The following is a 10,893-nucleotide window of genomic DNA, read 5'->3' as shown; positions in this document are numbered from 1 at the left end:
CAGCTGGTGCAGTGCTGCACGGCCTCCAGCACCTGGCGGAACAGATCCCGCGCCACCTCCTCGGACAGGAACCCCCGTGCCCGAATGAAATGATGCAAGTCCTGAGAGCACTCTGGGCGTTCCAGCACGATCAAGATGTCGTTGGGGAGCTCAAGCCACTCCAGCAGCTGGACGACACCGGGGAAGCCAGTGGAGACCTTGGCCAGCAGCACGATCTCCAGGGGTGCGCTGGTGCCGTCGGGCTGCGGGAGGAGCACGATGCCATCAGTGGGGCTGATGCCATGCCGGGGGTCAGGAACTCCTCACCCAGCCCGGGATGCTCTTCGCCCTGTGCTGGCCCCACGCCCGCTCTCCCTCGAGGTGTCCTGGTGGCTCCCAACCTGCCGGGCCTCGGCTCATCCCCGCCCGGCATGGCCCGGCTTCTGCCGCTGGCCCCGCTCACTCACCAGCTCACCCCAGTGCCGGACGCGGTTCCTTGGCACCCTTTTGATGGCCACCTGCAAGCCAAGAGCAGCAGCGGGCTGAGCTCACCACCCACCCTGCGCAGCCTCAGCTCCATCGCCATCCTCCTCCCCCTTCTCCTCCGCCCCCTCCTCCTCCGCCCCCTCCTCCTCCGCCCGCCGCCGGCCCCGCCGCTCACCGGGGCGCCGTCCGAGAGCCGCGTGGCCGCGAAGACGCTGCCGAAGCCGCCGCTGCCCAGCAGCGAACCCAGCCGGTACCGCTCCTGCAGGCCCTGCTGCGCCTTCCCTGCGGGCGGGACGCGGCTGTCAGCGCTCGGCCCGGGGCCAGGAGCGGCCCCCGAGCGCCCCCCGACCGCCCCGGGCCGGCCCTCCCCAGGCGTTCGCTCCCGGCAACGGGACAGCGGCGGCTCGGGGGCGGCGGCCGCGCTGCCGAGTGGCGGAGCTCGGGCCGGGGAAGCCGCAGCGGAGGCGGCGGCAGCGGCCGCGCCGCGTGTGTCCTCCGCGGGGCCCGGGAGGAGCCGGGGCCGGGGCCAGGCTCGGGCCAGGCGGAGCCAGAGCGAGGCGATGCCGCCCCAGCCCCAGGCACCGATGCCCGCCCAGAAGCGCCACCGCCAGCACGGCCAGAGCCGGGCGGAGGCGAGACCCCGGCGGGACGGCCGGGGGCGGGGATGGGGCAGCCCCGCCCGGAGCCGGGGGCGGGCCGGGGGCATGGCCCGGCCGGGAATGGGGAGAGAGAGACTGGGAGAGGAGGGGACAGCGGGAAAGGGAGAGCGGGAGACGGTGCGGGACAGCGGGAGAGGGAGAGGAGTAACAAGAGGGAGTCGACAAAATCACTGCTTTGGCTGCTTTGGCTGCTTTGGCTGCTGCTGCTGCTGCTGCCGCCGCTGCTGCCGCCGCTGCTGCTGCTGCTGCAACTGAAGCTCCGGGGCCGTTTGTCCCCGTGTCCGTTTGTCCGTTGCCCGCTCACCCCCACGCCCAGCCCCCCGCTCCCCGGGGGCAGCCCCTGAGCCTGTCCAAACACGGGAACTTTGCCCTGTTCAGCCCAGACCCAGAGTCTGGACTCCTGCATGGGGGCAGAGGTATCTCCTCGGTCGCTGCTGTGCATTGTCCCCGCTGAGGATCAAATCCTATCGGGGTACATTCCTTGGCTGGAGGGTTCCCTGGTCCTGGCCCTGCACTTATGGTTCCAGCTTTGCTTTCCAGCAAAAACTGGAAGGCAAACTGTGTAGCTCATGGTACTTTAGAGTATCTAGAACTTGCTAAGTCACCGATCTTAGAGGTGAGATGCATTTGGAATTAATGGGATGGAGAAGTAGTGCAAGATGGAAAAAGGCAGCAGAGAAATAAATAGAGGAAAACATCTTGGACTGTTTCTTTCAATTTTCATTTCACTTCTGGAAAGCTGTTTCAGTTTTCCAGGAATCTTTTCCACAGTCCTGTTTGCTCTTCTCAAGAACCTTTCCTGGAGAACCAGGTTGAGCTCTTGTCACAAGATGTGCCACCAACTGCAGCGTCTCTTGGCTTTCCACTGCGGGTGTGCAGCAGGACTCTTGCAGCAGAGCAGGACAAAGCTTTGGAGAACTTGACAGCTTGTCCTTTCTCTTCCTGGAGAGCTGGGGAGTTGTGCCATTGGTGAGGTTTTCATTGTGACTGTTCCAGCCTTGGGAAACAGGAGGTGGAACCAGGACTTGTTAGGGAATACAAGCCTGACTGAATGCAGAGAAGGAATCTCCAGAGCCCGCAGCCAGAAATGGAGAGTTGTGTGATAATCATTCCCACATCTCCATGGACACCTGGAAAGTGATCTAGAACATGAAAATGGGACAGAGGGAGTTTGTTTCTGTGTTCAGTTTGGGTGATTCTACATCTCCAGTGCTGGTATAAATCAAGAGCACAGTCAGTTCATGATAAGCACCAGAACAGGCTGGACCTCTGAGAGTAGGTGATGGAAGGAATTTGAAAAGGAGAAATGAAGGGAATGACTTGGTGGACTGTGCCAGGAGCAGGGCAGGTCCCGCTGCAGGAAAGGCCCCAGGCCAGCCCCAGCACAGGGAAGGCCTCGGGCACAAGGGCAGAGTGCCGTGCTGGGAGCTGTGCCAGGGAGAGCCTGAGGCACCAAAGGCGCCTTGGCAGCAGCAGCTGCTTGCAGGGCATGGCCAGAAGCCTCCCTTGGCAAGCCGGCCTGGTGGCCAGCACTGCAGAGCTGCTGCCTCAGGGCTCATTTCTGGCTGGGCTCGGCCCCAGCCCACAGAGTGTGACCTCAGCCCTGACTCTGCCACGGCCCTTGTGCCTGAGCCCTGCAAAGCCCAAAGGTCACCTGTGCCCCCCTGGCTGTGCCAGCCCCTGGGGCAGGGGGAGGAAAGGCAGAGAAGGGGCTGGGTTTGGCTGTGGGATGTGGGGTCCAGCAGAGACCATGAGGAGTCGAGGCAGTGGATGGAGTGCACTGAGCAGCCCCTTCTGCCCATGCAGTCCTGGAATGGTTTGGATGGGAAGAGCTCTGCAGTGCTCATCTCATCCAAACCCCGCCATGAGCAGGGACATCTTTCACCAGATCAGGTTGTTCAGAGCCCTGTCCCAGCTGGACTTGAATGTTTCCAGGGATGGGGCACTGACCACCTCCCTGGGAACCTGTCCTGGTGTATCACCACCCTCATCATCAAACATTTCCTCCTTATCTGTTCTTATCTGAACCTCCCTTCCTTTAGTTTAAAACCACCCCCCTTTGTCCCGTTGTGACAGGCCCTACTAAAACCTTTGTCCACCCTTGTATTCCCAATGAGCCGGGTTTCCATGGCAACTGCCAGGACAGGTGACCCAGGTGTCACCCCCAGTGAGGGCTGCCATGGAAACAGTGCCCAGCACTGCCCCTTTCTGTCTGGCTGACCTGGCCTTTGGCCCTGGCCCTGGCGTTTGCTGCTGGTTCCGCGGCGCCTGACCGGCCAGCGCGGCACAGGGCAGGTGGCCATGGCACAAGCCCCCAGCAAGGGATCCCCTCTGGCTCTGGGCAGTGACAGCAGCCCTGAGCAAGGGGCCAGGGCAGGTTTCCATCGCGACCAACCATCACAACGGCTCCAGGCCTTGGTTGCCGTGGCACCAAACTAAGGAACGGGTCCCTGTGGCCATTGCCATGGCACCTGGCGGCACCAACGAGTGTCCCTGCAATTGGACCTGGAACAGCCCCGGCACCGCTTTGTCCTGAGGGCTGCCATGGCCGCCGAGGGCAGCAACAGCTCTGCAGGCAAGTGGCCGTGGAACCTGGCTGCAGAAATGGCTCCTTGGGGTGGTTCCCAAGGAAACCTGAACTGATGCGGGATGCCATGGCACCCAAAGCCAGCAGTGGGGTCAGTGCAGTGTCCATGGCAAGAGCCCCTTGCAATGGCCCAGTGCAGGGTGGGATGATGATCCACCCTCACAGCTGGCCCAGGGCAGGTCTGGAGTGGCCTTGGAAGCACCTTGGGCTTGGCACACACTTGAGAATGGTGTCTGAATTCAACAGAGAAACTCAGGACTTTTAGAGTGCTTCAGAAATAAAAGAAGGAAAAATCTCTCTTGGGCTGATTGCAGCCAGTTCTTGATGGGTCTCACTCCCTGATTGGGGTGGCCCAGAAAGGTGGAAAAGTCTCTCCTCCAACCTGTGCCTCCAAAGAAAGGCTCAGTAGTCTTCAGTCGTCCAGTCTCAAGGTAGTTTATTGTATGTTACCTAAAAGATTTCTCCCTGAGCTGCTGCGGTCCGTTCAGCAGTCAGGCAAGGGCACACTTCGACGCCCAGGGAGCTGGTGCCTTCTTTTATATCACATATTACATGTTAAATGTTTATGGTTTTTCCCCAATGCCCATCACCTATATTGAACAGTGACTTTCTACTGTAAACCAATCTGTGAGTGCAAACATCACCAAGAACATGGAGGTTAGGAAGAAGAAGGAAAAAGGACAGGACACACCCAAGTCCCTCCATCTTATAACTTCTGACCCCCATGTACAAAACTCAGACCCCTCTGTACAAGGCCTAAAACCCCCCTGTACAGCATTCAAAAAATCTTCCTTTCAATTTCTGACTACTTCTACTATAATATCTAAACTTTTGTGATTTCTTGTTCTTCCTGCAAGGTTGGTAAATTGTTCCGTGGATCAGGTCCAAAGCCACAGGGGTCTGTGGCTGCATTCCAGGGTCTCAAATGCTTTTGACCTGGGCCTGGAACATGCAAGAGTGTCCAAGGGACATTCAGGGTTCTGAAAAGTTCTCTGGGCAAAGCAGATCCCAGGTGAGTGAGGAGAGACCAGATGAAGAAGCTGGGGAATGTGGAGCAAGGTTGTCCACACTGGGTCAGAGCTCAAGGCACAGCTTCTCTGACCTGGGCAGACAAACTCAGGAGAGTCCCTGGGTCAGTGTCAGTGAATACTGCAATCACCACTTGTGTAATAAGAGAAGCAGTAAAATGCCCCCTTTAAAATAGGAATACATATTTCCTATAAACACTTTGAAATATTTATTTATAACTGCAGTAGGAAAACTTCCTAATGAAATGCACTAAAGCAGAGGGAAATCAAGGCAGAGCCATGGTTTGTCAGGACTTGCTTTGTCCTAATGAGCCCCGTGGGGCATTTGGAGCTGAGCCCTGGAACCTCAGGCCCTGAGAAGAGATGGCACAAACCTTTCCAGGAGTCAAAGCCAGAAGAAAACCCCAAAGTTGTTGGAGTCTCAAACCATAAATGGGACTGCCTGAGGTCCATGCCCAACACCGGCTCCTCAGGCAGTCCTTGGTGGAGAGAATTGGAGGACGGGATTGCACAAAAACCTCTCAGAGACTCAAAATGGCACAAAAACCTCTCAGTATGGAAAGGACAATCCAAAGTACCTTAAACTCCTTGAGTATCTCAAAGCATTAATGAGCCCCACTGAGTGTCAGCAGAAAGCTCTCAAGGGACTCATTAAAGCAGATAATTGGGGCCATGATTGCACAAACCTCTCACAGAGTCTGGATCAAAAGGGAAACACCAAGTACCTGAAAAGAACTGAAGCACCTTGAAGCATTAATGAGCCCCACTGAGTGTTGTTCCTGACAAAGCCTCTCCAGGGACTAATTACAGCAGATAATTGGAGGCCAGGATTGCACAAAGCTCTCAGGGACTCCAAGGCAAAAGCAAAAGGTAAAGTGCTTTGAAAAACCTGCAGTCCCTGGGAGCATGAAGGAGCCCCCAGGGCCATTCCTGAGCAAGGCTCCCCAGGGACTCCTTCCAGCAGATCCTTGAGGCCACTGGGATGTGGGCTAGAGGGGATGCTGAGGGCAGGAAAGGGGCTGACAGTGCCCAGCCTGGCTGGGGCTGTGCCAGGAGGCCCCAGTGCCTCAGGACAAGGTGTCTCCTGACAGCCCTTGGTGGCACAGAGCCTGCTGTGCCCCAGGGCACCAAGACTTGGCTTCTCTTTGTCCCCACCTGTCATCAGTGCCTCCAGTTCTCTGCTCTGCCTGGGGCCTGGGGACACTTTCTCACTCGTGTCCCTCAGTGGGACCCATTAAAAGTCTGAGAAACTTTGGAGCTGGATTCTGACTTGGAGTTCTGGAGAGGTTTCTGCAGCTCCCTCTCAGGGCCTGATGTTCAGGGCCTGAGCACAAAGCCCCAGAGGGTCATTAAAGTCCTTGTGCTGTGTCTGTGCTGCTGAGCTGGGCCGGGCTCCTGGCACAGAGGGTGATCCTGGTAACCAAGGAGAGCTTCAAAAGCACATTTCTCTGGATGAGCAGCTCTTCTCCCAGCCCAGCAGGGCTGGGGCACTGCCTGCAGCCAGCCCGGGCACAGCACAGAGGCACAGAGAGCTTCCATCAGTCAGGGCTGGGAAGGTGCTGAGAAGTGCCTGGGGCAGAATCCCTGGCAGCCCTTGGCACAGGAACCTCTGGCTGCAGGACAATGCAGCTGCAGCTCCTGGAGTGATCTCCTACAGCTGGAACATCCCAATGCCCACAGACCCTGTGAGTACAACTCTTGAGTATTTTTGGTACAGGGGAGTTAAAATGCTCATGAATCTCTGACATGCTGAGTGGTTCTGATCAATCATAGAATTTTCCATAACAAGGATTTTGATAAAAATGAGAAAATCTCCAAAGAATTTGTATCCAGTTTTCTACTACTATTGGAGAATGGCAGGGATGGAAAGATATATAATGAAGGATGATTATGAATTATTGATAAGAATTTTGACAAGTGCCTGAGATATCTGAACTATGACTTTTAGCGATCAGTAGGTGCACAGGAGATCCCTAATGTGCCTTCTGCCACTCTGCCCATGGACAGCAGCAGCATCACCTCTGCTGGAGCCATCAGGCTCAGTCTGATCTGTCCTTTCTCCAAGCTGCAAACAGAACCTGCCCCCAGCCAGTGCCCTGCAAACAGGCAGGGTTCTCTCAGGCCAAGGAGAGTGCACAGAGATTTGGGGTCTGTGAGTGCTGGCAGGGAGAGCTCAGGCACAGGGAAACACCTGCAGGAGGAAAATCCCCAGGAAACAGAGAGAAGATCAGGGAAGGAGAGAAAGCAAAACCCAGAAATGCTGTGGCAGGGAGAGTTTAGAGATGTCCAGAGGATCCCCTCCAGTGCAGCCCCTCCTTTTGAACAAGTCCCCTCCCTCCTGTCCCCCCAGCCCAGCCTCTGCCCTCAGGGCCGGGGCTCCAAGGCGTGCAGCCCCTCCTGTGCAGGCAGAGCTGCAGCAGAGCCGTGGGGCAGCTCTGCAGCCCCGGGCCCAGTTCCCTCTGCAGAGCACAGGGCTGGGAGCAGCTGCCCGGCACTGGGGGCTCTGGGAGGGGGCACAGCTGGCTCAGGGTGACACAGCTGTCCCCAGTGCCCGGCTCTGGGCAATGCTGTCAGTGCAGCCAGGGAAGGAGCTGCATCTCCCTGCATCCAGTGCCATCAGAAGGACACTTGGAAGTCTCCCTGAGATTTCAGTCCAAGCTGGGAGCTCCAATCCAGGATTCAAACCTGTCCTAGAGCATCTCTGAGTTATAAGATTGATGGGGAAAGGCAGAGGTATTCTGACACTGAAAATGCTGTTGGGTTGGTGAAATGAGAAACGTGAGTCCTTGGCTGAAAAAGTGGAGCTGGGCTGTGGTGGATCCATCTGCTCTTAGCAGTACCTCAGTACACTTCAGGGGAAGCTTGGGAACCTGATCACCCTCCACCTGAGAAACGTTAAAGCCCAGAGGAACTCTGGCCACAATGACAGACCATCTCCCCTCACTCGCCACTCCTCAATTTGCCTCACAGAACTTGCTCTGTTCTCCCTGGAGGCAGCAGAAATGCTGAGGGCTTCTGATATCCAAGAATAGCAGGAGAGACATAGGGGTTCTTAAAAAGAAAAGCTCATAACTCTTAAACACTGATGCGTGTCTGTGTGTATTTCAGGGGAGGGTGTATTGGAAATGGCTTTGGTTTTGCTTACAGGTATCTCCTCTAACTCTTCACAGTCCTTTTCTCCATGAACAGGTCCCTATGTGCAGCCACAGCCAATGTCCAACAGCAGCTCCATCAGCCACTTCCTCCTGCTGGCACTGGCAGACACGCGGCAGCTGCAGCTCCTGCACTTCTGCCTCTTCCTGGGCATCTCCCTGGCTGCCCTCCTGGGCAACGGCCTCATCATCAGCGCCGTAGCCTGCGGCCACCACCTGCACACGCCCATGTTCTTCTTCCTGCTCAACCTGGCCCTCAGCGACCTGGGCTCCATCTGCACCACTGTCCCCAAAGCCATGCACAATTCCCTCTGGGACACCAGCACCATCTCCTACACAGGATGTGCTGCACAGCTCTTTTTTTTTTTGTCTTTTTCATGTCAGCAGAGCTTTTCCTCCTGACCATCATGTGCTACGACCGCTACGTGTCCATCTGCAAACCCCTGCACTACGGGACCCTCCTGGGCAGCAGAGCTTGTGCCCACATGGCAGCAGCTGCCTGGGCCAGTGCCTTTCTCAATGCTCTGCTGCACACGGCCAATACATTTTCCCTGCCCCTGTGCCATGGCAATGCCCTGGGCCAGTTCTTCTGTGAAGTCCCACAGATTCTCAAGCTCTCCTGCTCCAAATCCTACCTCAGGGAACTTGGGCTTCTTGCAGTTAGTGCCTGTTTAGGACTTGGTTGTTTTGTGTTCATTGTTTTCTCCTATGTGCAGATCTTCAGGGCTGTGCTGAGGATCCCCTCTGAGCAGGGACGGCACAAAGCCTTTTCCACCTGCCTCCCTCACCTGGCTGTGGTCTCCTTGTTCCTCAGCACTATTATGTTTGCTTACCTGAAGACCCCCTCCATCTCCTCCCCATCCCTGGATCTGGTCCTGTCAGTTCTGTACTCAGTGGTGCCTCCAGCCCTGAACCCCCTCATCTACAGCCTGAGGAACCAGGAGCTCAAGGCTGCAGTGTGGACACTGATGACTGGATGCTTTCAGAAACATTAAACAGCTGGCCAGTTTCTGCAAATCACTTGTAATAAAAGTAATCTCTGAAACTTCTTTTTGGTTTCATTTTGGAGGTTCTTTTTCTTTGTTTTACATTTTCAATATTGTCTACAAATAAATGTCATTGTTTGTGCCACTGCTGTCCATCAGTCCCTGCAGGTCCCTTTCTGCCTGGCTGCTGTCCAGCCACTCTGTCCCCAGCCTGTAGGGCTGTAGGGGTTGTTGTGGCCAGAGTGCAGGACCCGGCACTTGGACTTGTTAAACCTCACCTTGTTGGATTTGGGCCCTGGATCCAGCCTCACCAGGTCCCTGTGCAGAGCCCTCCAGCTGATCCGCACTCCCAGGCAACTTGGTGTCACCACAGTTCCATGAGGCCCCAGAGTGACCCAATGGTCTCCATGATTCCATGAGGCCTCCTGGTGTCACAATGTCCCTTTGGTTCCATGGGACCCCTTGGTGTCACCAAATCCCTTGGGTCCTTGGGCCCCACAGTGTCACAATGGCCCTTGGTCCCAAGGCCCTGCAGTGTCACAATGGATCTTTGGTCCCAAGGCCCTGCAGTGTCACAATGGATCCTTGGTTCCATGAGGCCTGGCAGTGCAGCAATGGATCCTTGGTCCCCCAAGGCCCTGCAGTGTCACAATGGATCTTGGTTCCATGAGGTCTGGCAGGGCAGCAATGCTCTCCTTTGTCCGACAGTGTCATAATGGCCTCTTGGTCCCAAGGGCCACCACGGTGTCAAACATGTTTCCTTCATTCCACGAGTCCCTGAGGAGCAGCACTGGCCCCTTGGTTCCATGGGACCCTGCAGTGTCACAATGGCCCCATCATGACAGAAGGTCCTGCTCTGTCACAGAGCTCTGCATGGTTCCACAAGGCCCTGCAGGGTCACTGTGGCCTCTTGGTTCCATGAGGCCTCAGAGAGCCACAATGAATTCCTTGGTGCTGCCGTGTCACAATGGAGCCCTGGTGACACAAGATCCTGCAGTGTCACCAGGGACCCTTGGTTCCATGGGGCACCACAGTGTCACAATTGTTCCCTCAGTTCCCAGAGTCCTTGCAATGGAGCAATGGCCCCTTGATTCCATTGTCCCCAGGCTCTCCCAAGGGTCTCCTTGGTTCCGCAGTGTCACAATGGCCCCTTGGTTCCACAAGGCCCTGCAGTGTCACAGTGGCCCCTGTGGTTCCACCAGGACCCAGACTGTCACAATGCACTCCTTGCTTCCATTCAGCCCCACAGAGTCACAATGGCCCCTTGGCTCTGTGGTGCCATGTCACACACAGTGTCACCATGGTCCTCTTAGTGCCACCAGGCCCTGCAGTGTCACAAGCATCAGAGAATCAACCAGGCTGGAAAAGACCTTGGAGAGCATCAAGTCCAACCTGGGACCCAACACCGCCTTGTCACCCAGACCATGGCACTGAGTGCCACATCCAGTCTTTCCTGAAACACTTCCAGGGACAGTGACACAACCACTTCCGTGGGCAGCCCATTCCAATGCCCAATCACGCTTTGTGTGAAGAATATTTCCTAATGTCCAGCCTAAAGTTCCCCTGGTGCGGCTGAAGGCTGTGTCCTCTTGTCCTGTCCCTGTTCCCTGGGAAAAGAGCCCGACCCCCAGCTGGCTGCACCCTCCTGTCAGGGAGTTGTAGAGAGTGATGAGGTCTCCCCTGAGCCTCCTCTTCTCCAGGATAAACAACCCCAGCTCCCTCAGCTGCTCCTCGCAGGACTTGTGCTCCAGACCCCTCATCAGCCTTGTTGCCCTTCTCTGGACACGCTCCAGCCCCTCCATGTCCTTCCTAAATTGGGGGGCCCAGAACTGGACACCGGACTCGAGGTGCTGCCCAACCAGTGCTCAGCACAGGGGAAGAATCACTGCCCTGCTCCTGCTGGTCACACCATTCCTGATCCATAGGAGTTCCAGGGGCTGGATAAAGGAAATGGTGGGGAGGGGGTGGGGACAAAGTGTTATTGATTGTCAGACATGAAAGGTCTTCATTTTCATA

The 10,893-nt window shown here is 56.4% G+C and overlaps 1 pseudogene; it reads left to right on the top strand.

Annotated features, from left to right (window-relative positions):
• The first annotated feature begins 7,951 nt into the window (after positions 1-7,951).
• On the top strand, positions 7,952-8,886 carry LOC137466539 (olfactory receptor 14J1-like; annotated as a pseudogene).
• Positions 8,887-10,893: the final 2,007 nt, after the last annotated feature.

The sequence above is a fragment of the Anomalospiza imberbis genome, unplaced genomic scaffold (genome assembly GCF_031753505.1).
Source record: "Anomalospiza imberbis isolate Cuckoo-Finch-1a 21T00152 unplaced genomic scaffold, ASM3175350v1 scaffold_266, whole genome shotgun sequence".
Taxonomy (NCBI): Eukaryota; Metazoa; Chordata; class Aves; order Passeriformes; family Viduidae; genus Anomalospiza; species Anomalospiza imberbis.
This window is presented reverse-complemented; position numbering and strand designations above follow the sequence as displayed.